At 39.3% G+C, this 11,654-nt stretch overlaps 1 long non-coding RNA gene across 1 annotated transcript; it reads right to left on the bottom strand.

The window, feature by feature from the left end:
• Window positions 1–4,755: 4,755 nt before the first annotated feature.
• On the bottom strand, window positions 4,756–11,061 carry LOC150048370 (uncharacterized). The gene is made up of 2 exons (XR_016539249.1): window positions 11,000–11,061; window positions 4,756–5,093 (listed from the first exon to the last, which is right to left on the bottom strand). It is a non-coding gene; the product is annotated as an uncharacterized LOC150048370 (long non-coding RNA).
• Window positions 11,062–11,654: the final 593 nt, after the last annotated feature.

Raw genomic sequence — 11,654 nt, 5'->3', positions numbered from 1 at the left:
GATCTTATTTTATACTTATCTCTGCATATATACATTGTATTTTATGTTCACCTCTGTGTATATACATCTCTGTGTATACACAAATATAGATACTATGTTTGTACATAAGTATGTGCTACATATGTGTTTCATTTAGGATCCAGAATTGTTACATATTTTAACATGAGAAATTATTATAAGAAATTGCTTAATAGCTGTTGAAGGATAGAAAAAAAACAAAATATAAATAAATAAAAGAAGGAACACTAATGAATCAATGCAGAGATAGTTGCTGCAAGAAATGACAGGAAATGGGGCTGTGGCTCCAGTGGTAGAGCTCTAGCCTTCCACTGGAGAGCTCAGGGACAGTTCCCAGGTCTCAAGTTCAAGTCCTATGGCCACCAAACCAAACCAAAAAAATATCCCAGTAATTTTGGGGGGAATGGGGATAGGGGCAGGGAATAAATGACAGGAACTTCTAGGGCTAGGGGAAGAAAAGGAGGCTAGCTAGAGGTTTGGATGGGGTCCACATTAGTAACAACCCCCTTAGAAGAGGCTGCTAAATAACTGCTACTGCCACCTAGAAAGTTGGAGGAAGAACCCCTGGAGCTGGGACTCAGATCCAGAAGACACAGTTGTTAGAGAGTGGGGATGGATAACCCCTGGAGAGAGTAAGGTGTCCGAAAGCCAAGTTCTAAGGGACTGGAGGGGGCGGGGAAGCAAGGGTTGAAAGAAATGACTAAAGTCAACCTGCTGGCACTGAGGTAAAGGGTTTCTCATTGGAATAGCAGCAAATTCCCAATTCCTCCTCCAATCTTCAAGTCTTTCTGTCCTCCTATTGAGTGTGGCTCAACAGGAAGGTGATTGGTAAAATAAATTAGTTGGCTGTTACTAGGACTAAATTCTGGCCTATAACTAAGCAAATTGTAGAAGGATGAGCTTCAAGCTTAGTAACCACATAGTAACAGACAGGCAGAGGCCCTTTCATCCTGGTTACTCCTGAATATCTTTTGCAACAAAGCCACAACACTTGGATCTTAGGTGAGAGCCAGCTTCTCAAAGGACTTAGTACATAAAAGGTTGTATTAGTGTGAGTGCACAGAGTTGAGTGCTTGTCTCAATTACTGTCTTAAACTTTACATGGCCTTTTAAAGCCATGTTTAGCTTAAAAACAAAAACATAGTGTCAAGAACAAAAAACAACCTCTCACTTTTAGCCACGGAAGAAAGGATCCCTGATGCCTTTGATATTTTCCCAGCTCTGGTCAAAAGTAAAAGTCATGAGAGTGCATGGTAAGACTATGAGGAAAGATAGTAAGAAGAGAAGAAATTCATGAAGTTCTTTAGAAAAGAGGATTAAGACCAAATATAATTAAAACAAGAAGTGATCAGACTATGCAGTGACTGTTATTTTAAGAAAAATAAATTCATGAGATTCAAATTTCAGCTTGACAGAGAAAAACGAGATTTTTAAAAACCTCCACAAGATGTTCGGCAAGACGAATCTGTCAAAAAATGGGGGGAAAGGTCAGAGGGAAGCCAATGAGAAGTCATGGGTGGAATTCATTCTGTCCACACAGCATCATCTCAATTAAAATATAACAGAGAGATTGTCATTTTGACTCATGTCTTGTAAGAACATTGACAGGGCTCATTTATTCTGTAGGAGAGTCTTTGAAATCTTCCTATTAAGTTTGTAGTCTGAGGTAATTAATGTATGAAATGGTCTGTTGGCTTTATTTTGATAAGAACTGCATAGAATATAGGGAACTTGAAAGTAAACAGCAATGGGTCCTTTTAGGATATCTTATTATTCTTCTGAATGGTCGGGACCTGTCCATGTCACATTGGAGAATAAGAATCTGGACGTACAAGACCTAGTAAAGAAGGATGTGAATGAGGTGTCAGTAACAGCCAGTGGCCTGGTGGGAAGAATGTGGGCTAGAAAGAAGGGAACATAAAGACAAATTAATTGTAGTCTCACAGGAGACCATCAGTCAGCTCTATGGCAGATAAAATAGCTCCATTATTTGTAACGGTTGCCTATTTCCATCGTGTAAATGCTCCCACCACAGTTGATTTCAATAAATGAGGGCTCCTGAAATATAAGTACCACCTCTGGCTAACCAGTACAAACCAGCTCCAGTCCCTACTCCTGGGTAAGTATATGTCATTTTAGGCAGACATTAGGGAGATTACAGTATAGGGAATTGAGGATGTATGGAAATGGACTATAGGCATAAGTAAAGCTAGACAAAGAGACTGACTCACAATCTAGTTTTCCCATTTCACACCATTAATACTCAGGAATGGGTAGTTTTTACTCTGTAGGGTTTTATTTTTTTGCAGGCAAGTGGACAAGTAACTAGAGTGTCTAGAATTTCTCAATAAAAGCCAGGAGAACGTATAATAAAACTAAATAAGTATAGCTATCATATGTTGCTATTCTATTATGTGCCAAATACCATGTTCATGTATGCTATGCACTATTTCTCATCCCCTTGATATAACAGGTGTCATTATTCCTATTTCTGCACGAAATGGGTGGCAGAGAGAGATTTAATACCCATCTTGGTATTGCCAGTAAGCCTCACATGCTATGATAGGATACAGATGTTTCTGCTTCAAGAGCTGCTGTCTCCTGCATGAATTAAATGAGCTGGGAATGGAGAACAGGGTGACAGAAAGAGGCAGGGGTGGAGAGTAGTGGACAAACTTACCCAGTTGCTGTGCACTTTCTTTCCTCAAGCTTGTGTCAAAAGTAAACTGGATTCATAAAGTTGTCACAATTTCAGGATGGGAAAGTATCTGAGGTTATCAATGACACTTGAAGTCAAGCTACTACCAAGCTGAAGTTTTGAGAATGGAACCAGTAAAGCCTGGGAGTCCCTCACAAGTCTGGATGTAAGTACCTGGATATGGCTAGAAGGGAAAGGGGGGTGACACGGATGAGGGGGCTGACAAGAATGAGGCAGATGTCAGAAACATAGATTGAAAGAATATGGCTCTCACTGGAGGTCCAAGCCAGAAAAAAGGTAGACTTTGGGTGGATACTTTGGGGTGTAAGAGCAGAAAGTCAGTCAGGTTACAGATAGGTGTGGGCCTCTAAATGCAGGTTACAGAATAAAGGCAAGATGGAGCTTTAACCACATAGCTCTTTCCCAACTTGTTGAAGATTGTTGAAAAGAAATTGTTACTGAACCAAAAATATAATCAGCAGTATAGCTAAACCTCAGTTCCAGGAATCTTGAGGAGCTGAGTTTGTCACTTGATGCCACAAGCCTTAGACACTCTCTGCAGCTGACCATGTTGTCACCATGTGATAATTCACAGTGGTTGTACATCTAGAGCCTCTGGCGGTCTGCTCAGCTCTGGTCAGAGTTGAGAAAGAATGACACCAGTCCAATTTGCAGCAGAGGACCCAGCAGAGAGCTCTGGTTAGATGGGTTCAAATGTGAACAAGTGCAAGGAATTGGTGTGTGGACCTGTGCTCCCAGCCAATGCGCACTCAAGGTACAACTGTTACTCTGTCATACTTCACTGAAAAAAAGAAAAGGAAGAGGAATGTTGTGATCGAAAAGAGGATGACCAGAAGTGCAAATCAACAGCTTAGATAGTGAAATAGTTACAAGGTGTTTTCATGCATTGATGTCATACAATACATAAAAGGGGAAGAAAGAAGAAGCTCTTACATCCCAACCAATGGAGGCAAATAGGCTCACCCCCCAGTACCTAGCTTGGTTGCTGCCTGACTCCAGTACCAGATACTGCCTCCATTCTTGGCCAAACCCAGTAAATTAGAGCTTTCTGAATCCAGTCTGACATAAGCTTGAAGCATCTTCTCTCAGGAAGCTCTCTTTTTTCTTGGCCACTGTGATATAAACTTCTCTGCTCCACATACTCTCACTCCCATGATGAACTGAAACCTTGGAAAGTACAAGTCCAAATCCATCTTTCCTCCCTGGTTGTTTTGCACAGGTATTTGTCACAGTCATGAAAATTCTGACTAACAGAAAATTGGAGCCAGGAGGAGGAGAGGGGGTGATGATATGTATATTCTTGACAATGTGGTTCAGAAACTGTTTGGAAAAGCATGAAGAATCTAGTTAGGAAAGTCCTAGATCTCTGTAAACAGAGATTAATGGGTGACTCTGATAGAAGTTCAGACCAGAATGCTGATAGTAGTACAGAAATGACATAAAGACCTTTCCTCCTACAGCCTTATCTCAAAAACAGCCCTTGTTGACTCTTCTCCCCTCCACGAAGCCCATCAACCTTTTACTCCCCTTCAGGGTCTCAAGTGATGGTAATTTGCCTTGCCCTCAAAATCCAAGGTTGCCTTATTGGCCCACTGAAATCTTCCTCCCTGGTCAGTTCTTGGAAATCCCCCCCAGAGCGGTTCTGGGGAAAACCCCAACCCTGGCCCTATGTGGAAATGCATGCTGCCCCAGGTGGGACCTTTTGCTGCAGCTGCCTGATTCCACAACCCAACAGCCCTCTTTTCCACTGTACTTACACCCCAGACCCTGCCTCCTCTACTTTTGAATCTCTGGCTGCTTGGTGTTCCTTGGTGACTTTCCTTAATGATGATTAAAGCCTAATCTGATCTGCTGAGGTTTCTGTACCCTTACCTTTCCTTTTGTCCACATGATCTTTCCTTACCACAGGAATGTGTCTATGTTTATTTCTAATTTTTTTAAAAAATTATTTTCAAACTCATTGTGTCAAAAAGTATGTTAAGCCCCATCCCTCCATTTGCATGAATGAAGACAAATGATTCAAAAAGAAATAATTTGAATTTTAGTATCCTAACTTAGAGGAAAACATTTTTGTAATAAAGACATTCAACATGAAATGAGTCTCTTTTCAATCTTAGAAAAGTGTACTACGTGCTTATGAGAAAATAAAGCTTTAAAATAGACTGCTTCAGAATGCAATCATCTTATGCATTGTCTTCAGACTGATTAACGGAAGAGAATTTGGTGGATCTTCTCTTCTTCTGGATGTGACCCTCATTAGTACTTGTTCTTTTCTTTTTCTTTGTCTTCAGATGATGAGCTTTGAGATGTCATATTTCAGATAGCATTCACATTCATTAGCATAGTATTATCATGGCTGGTAAAAGAAGTTATTACCGGTTAAAGTAAAGCGATTGTTAAACATAAAACATGAAAAATAAATCCTCCCTCAAAAGAATGAACTATAAAATTCTGTGCCTTAAGTGAAGACTACTGTGAAGAGATGGGGAAGCATAATCTTTAGTCTTCTTTGCACGCTTTTTAAAACCAAAACCTAAACCCTTAGGTTTAGGGTCAGTGATTACAACATGAAGTAAGTTCAAATATTGTTACAGTTTAGATGTGGTGTATTCTGGAAAGTGTGTGTGTTGGGAGCTTGGTATTTGGAAGTGTTATGAAACTTTTAAGAGGTGTGAGCTTATAAACTTATATGTAAATATGTTAATAGTATACAAATGTGTTAATTGAAATACAGGAGATTCAAGAGAGAACTCACATAGAAAGGCAGTCAAAGTTCAACAAAATAAAACACCAGGAATCCAGGTATTCAAAACAGGGAGTCAAAGGAAAAGGGGGTAGATATATGAAGAAGAGAAGAGGGGGAGAATGGAGTCAATATCCTACAAAATGAAGAGTGAGAGAAGAGATAGATAAAGGAGGGATGGATGACAATGTTGAAAAGGTCGACACTGAACAAGATATATTTTATTCATAAACTGCTTTGTTAACTTGGGCCAGTTATTTGCACTTAAGACTGTTGCAAAAAGACTGTTTGCACAAAGACAGAATGGGATTATAAAAAAAAAAAAACCTGCTTTGTTAAATGACAACTCCCTTACGCAACTACTTAAAGAATTTTTTTTTCATATAAAAAGGTGAATTTATTGAGGAAGTAGATGGTGAACTGCCCAGCCAGGGACACAGTGCAGACTCGGGAGCTGACACTGTGACCGCGAGCAGCTCTCACGCTGGGTTTTTAAGGGCAAAACCCCTGTGGTCGAACCTGGCCACACACAGGTGGCCAATGGGATAGTTACATACACAGAGGGACCACAGCCAGCTCCAGCCACAAGCAGGTAGCCAATAGGGTTACATCCTAGTATTTGAATTTACCTATCACCTTAGTTGGAGTTGGCTCCGGAACTGGGCAGGTCTCCATACAAAGCATGCCCCCCACCCACCCAAGCACAAAATGTACTTTTTATTCCGAGTTGGATATGAGCTTTAGGACCAGAAGTGCAGTGCTATAATTTGAATCTGGAATGTCTCCCCAAATTTCATGTTCCATACCTGTGAACTACTTGGAAACTCAAATATAAGGCCTAGAGGAACAAAATTAGATTGTACAAGTCATTCCTTTAAAGGTGCTATTAAAACTGAGTACCTACTTTTTGTTTCTCTTGTTAGCTTTCTGGGAAACATGAGGTACATGTACCATGTGCATTAAATATATTGTGATACAACTGAAATCTCTGAATCCATGATCCAAATAAACTTTTCTTCCTTTTAAGTTTTACTTAAAGAAATTTTAACATGGTTTTTTTAAAAAGGAAAAGAGGTAGAATGCACCCAGGAATGTAAACTCAGTGGTAGAATATCTGTCTAACATGGTCAAAATCTGGGGTTCAAACCTAAACACTGGAAAAAAACCCTGAAGGACCAGTGGGAATCTCTAAGTGAATTGAAGGTGTACCCTCAGAAGGGATTATAGGACCCCAGTTTCTCTCTGGCTTTCTATTTTCCAGTGTGATCGCTCTCTCTTGTATGAACTCTTTCTATTCACCATGAGATCCTCACTAGAGTTGAGTTTATGCTGCGACTATGACCTGAATCTTCAAATCTGTGAGCTAAATAAACTTGAGTTTACAAAGTTAACTGATCTTAGCCATTCCATCATAACACAAAACAAACAAATACAATTAACTTTTTCTTAACTAATTCCTAACATTTTCCTACATTGTTAAATATAGAAACATGATTTTTTTAAACTGTACAATAAATCACTTAGGTTTTCCCAATTCTTGAATCTTTCTATTATTTTTCTACTTTGAAAATACTATGATGAATATATTGGTACAAAGATCTCTGAAAGCATATTGATTGTTTTACTTATTAAGATAAATTCTAGAAAAGAATTATGATTTCTAGATCAAATGACATGATCAATCATACTTAGGTCTAAGGTAGCAAATGTTGCTTGGGTTTGTTTTTAGCACATGAACATAAGCAAATCTCAGCGAATGACAGCTTTGACTAGTATGAGCCTGAGTAGCTGCAAGTGCTTAAGCCACTATATAGTTTCCTTTCCCCTCTAGCCTTAAGAAGTGTCTTGTGGTGTCTCACATGGTTGGTTGTCCTTTAACACATAGGGGCATCTCACTGTCCATATGTACTTGGCCAGAACCATTTCTTCTTGCTGCTGTATTTCCCTTCCTTATCATTTTACATTTCTAGATGTGTCCTGTAAGTTAGATTCTTGGGCTATCTCCTTTGTGATAGCCTTTGTGCTGATGGGTCTTTGGTTAAATACAATACACTGCATCCTGAATCACTGCAGGAGGCTGGATCTGGGTAGGCCCAAGACCTGGTCAACTTGCCAGTGTGTGTGGAATGACACTGTTTCCACTTGGAGACACTGTTGTCTGATGGTACTGTTTCTTTTTCACCAGGGAGGATTTCTTCCCAAGGATACCAGAATTGCTTCTAGAACTTACTGTTTAGAGGCTCCATCTAAATTTACCAGACATAACTCAATTCCAGGCATTATATTCATGGTTTTGGAGGTCCAAGGCAGTTTCTAGCTCCCAGTATCTCAGTGAATTAAAACAGCTACAAGAAATGTATCATTTGCAAGATTCTATGGTCCAGACAGCAGTTTCTTCTCTATGTGTGACTAAAGTCACACCTTCAGAAATTCTAGGATTATGCACTTCCTTAACTCTCCAACATCAGATACCACCATTTTTTAATTGTAATTAATAGAGGGGTTACAGTTATATTCGCCAGATAGAAGGAACATTACTTCACACATCACCATTTTTTAAAAAGATTATATCCATTTAGAGGTAAAAACAGTATCTGAGTACCTGCTTATTTTTTCACTGACAACTATCTAGTTATTAGTAGATGTGAGTCCCCTTTTCAAATGGTTACTGTGTTTTCTTTGCAAATTTTCTGTTCTTTGGCTTAATTGTAGACGAAATCAGGCACATTGAGCATGGTGTGACAGGAGACTCGAGGCTAATTTTTAAAATCTTGAGATGGGCATGTTTTTCTCATTAACTTTTATATGTTCAAGATGTTAATTAACCATCTGTTCACCAGGTGGGCTGCTCTAAGTGGCAACCAACAGAAAATCAAGATATTTAACATCTCATAATCAGAAAGCCTAAGTAGGACGGCTCTGAAACTGGTGGAGTCAGGAGCTTCCGGGGCATCACCTGACAGCCAGGTTCTTTCTATCTGTCCACCCTGCCATAATTCATGGTTTCTCCTTGTCTCATATTTTCATGATCTTCAAAGAGCAGTGGCTTAGAACACTGGAAATCACCTCATCACAACAGTATTTAGGACGGAAAGAGGTTCTTCTTCATAAACCTCTTAGAATTTCAGTAACATAGTTCCAACAGCCCTCCAGCTGATTCACTGGCTAGAGTTATTTTACATGCACATGAGGATAAGAGTCATGGCTCTCATCTTTAGATCCATCATCTAAACATATTTGGGGCTCTCTTAGCAATGGAAGAAGGGGTAATGAATGATTTTTCATTTGCTACCAATAGTATCTGCTGTGATATGACTTTTATATTTAAAATTCTAATTTTGAAACCAAGTAGTGGTGCAGTTTTAGGTCTTTCTCAGAGCAGAGGTCACACTGTCAGGGAAATCTTTGCAGGCTAATAGCTAATCCACATTAGAGATTGGGAGGTATAGAGTAGGCCCTTTACATAGCCCAGACTCCCTCTTTTACTGTTCACTGGCATTAAGATCAGTGAGTCTATAGAAGTTCCAAGATTGCACATTTCTGTCTAGGGAGAATGAGATTTTCGTCTAGTACTCTTGTCAAGACCTATTCAGACATCCCATAATGCTATTCTACTCACTTGGTAGGTATGTACATGTCCCATTGCTGCTAAAATCAATGACCATCAATTTGGTGGTTTAAGACAGTATATAAATGTATTACCTTAATGGCCAGGTGTGGTAGTACATGCCTGTAACCTAGCATCCAAGAGGCAGAGGCAGGAGGTACATGAGATATAGGTAAGACTATATCTCAAAAACAAAAATGCATTACCTTACCATGGAGGAGGCCAGACTTTCAAGTGACCCTATAACTAAGGTGTCTGCTTCCTTCTGAGGGCCTGGGTCTGCTCCTTTTCCTTTTAGTCTTCCAGAGGCTTCCATACTCCCAATCCCTTCTTCTTTCAACAGTCTATCATCACCTCCCATCACTTTGACCTGCACTTCTGCTTTCTTCTGGCACTTTTATTTTTATTTTTGCCTGTACCAGGATCTGAACTCAGGATACCAGGCTCTCTTAGCCTTAACATTTGAATTATACCACTAGTCCACTTTTTTTTTTCTGGTTATTTTATAAGTCTCTCAGACTTTTCTCCCCAGGCTGGCTTTGAACTGGAACTCTCCTGAGTAGCAAGGGTTACATTCAGGAGCCACTGTTCTGGGCTGCTAGAACTTTTAGGGACCCTGCGATTATCATGAACCCACCCACATCACTCAAAGCATTCTCTCCACATCCCAATTACCTGATTAGGAATCTTAATCCCATGTGCAAGCTCAATCCCTTTTGCCATGTAACCTAACAAATCCATACAAATTCAACAAATGCACGCTGAGTTTCTGACTATTATAGAAGTTAGGGAAATAATTCCTTTTCTCCTGTATAATCTTTATTTCATGTTACTGTCACATATCATTTAGAATATTTTTGGCCTCCAACTAGTCCAGTTTTCTAGAGGGGCCATTTCATCAATTCCCATTTGGGCCCACAAGGCTTTGCCTCTGGCTTTTTGCTGAAGACAGATTTGGAACGAGATCAATGAGCATAGGATCTCTTTTTCTAGTCTTTCTAAGCTTCTTTGCATCGATATTTCTGGGCACTCTCTCATTACAGGCTCTCTGTTCCACTGTGCTCCTATTTAGGAGCTATACTATATATTTTCATTCCTCTTTAGTATGACTCCCTTGTCAGAATAAATCCACCTTGGAGTAGACCACATACTTGTTCCCCTTCAGCTGCCTTTCTCATAAATCTACGGAAAGCCACATTTCTAGAATAAAATTAGCCTGGCTCTTAGCTTTGACAGGCCATATATTCTGCCAGTTATATCACTATGAATTGCTTTAGGTTATTTCAACAGGTACTAAGTGATTTTCTCTTAATCCTGCCCTTTCCCTTTCTCATGTATTATACAACATGCTTCATCCTTATTCCATAATTTGAGCCAATCACATTGGAAAAACAGGAGTCAAATGATACAGGGATGGTAAAGAGCTCCAAAATAAGCTGAAAACATAGGAAATTATGGCTCCCCTGATTTCCATATATTTGCTTTTGGCCTCTCTAGGTAACTAGTAGTCCAGGAAATATTAATGATGAAAGTTATTACATTTGACTTGTTTGTTATTAGCACTGAGGTCCCAGAAACCTAAAATGTGCAAATGGAAAGCTCAGTAAAAAGAGAGAAGACATTGTACAAGAGGAAATGTACTCATTACCTGACTCACGTAATTGTAATCCCTCCAGACATTATTACCTTTATAATAACAATAAAGTAAGTAATGATTTTTAAAAAGAAAGTTCAATAAACAATAACCTCATAACTGAGTCTAAAAATTCTTGATCTTCATGTTATCTGCATTTAGCCACAAGTAGATCTCTTTGAGAAACCCCTCCAGCCCTTACGTGTAAATCATTTCTCAGTATCAAATTCAAAAGAATAAATGTATTTGAACCATACTGACTTAATTTTCTTTACAAACCTGCCTAGAATCCTTGCAGCACAATCTGTTTGGGGTTTCTATGATCCAAGAGTGGAAGGAAGGGCATCTCACAGCCTTGATGCAGTTGAACAACCAATTGTGACTCTGATAATACGCTGCTTAGCTACTTGGAGTCTGTCTTAGTTTGAGTTACAATAGCAGAATACCATCAACTGGGTGATTTGTAAACTACAGAAATTCATTCTCTCTGTTCTGGAGACAAGGAGTCTGAGATTTGGACACCAATATGGTTGTGTCCTGGTGAGGAACAGTATTCTAAGTTATAAATGGTAAAGAGTGAAAGTGAGCTCTCTCACGTCTTCTAAAGGCACTATACCATTTATAAAGGCTCTCATTGATGGTCTCCTCTATTTCCCACCAATTCCCAAAAGTCTCACCTTCGAGTAGCCTGGTAACAGAAGTTAGGGTTTCAACTTAGAACTTTTTGGACCAGAAGAGCATCCAGTCTATAACAGGGAATATATTTTTTTTGAAAAAGTAAGTGCAACAAAGGTTTTTTTTTTTTTGGTAAATATCTGATTGTTAAGCTAACAAACTCCTCTCTTCTACAAAATCCCACGCCTCTAAAGCCCGTTTCCAGCTAAAATGCTAAAGAAGTCATGTCATGTTTCTTCTGAGCTAGAACAAAAAGCGT

The sequence above is a fragment of the Megascapheus bottae genome, chromosome 22 (assembly GCF_031878675.1).
Source record: "Megascapheus bottae isolate mThoBot1 chromosome 22, mThoBot2.hap1, whole genome shotgun sequence".
Lineage (NCBI taxonomy): Eukaryota > Metazoa > Chordata > Mammalia > Rodentia > Geomyidae > Megascapheus > Megascapheus bottae.
The sequence above is the reverse complement of the archived record's forward strand: the minus strand, read 5'-3'. Positions and strand labels throughout refer to the sequence as shown.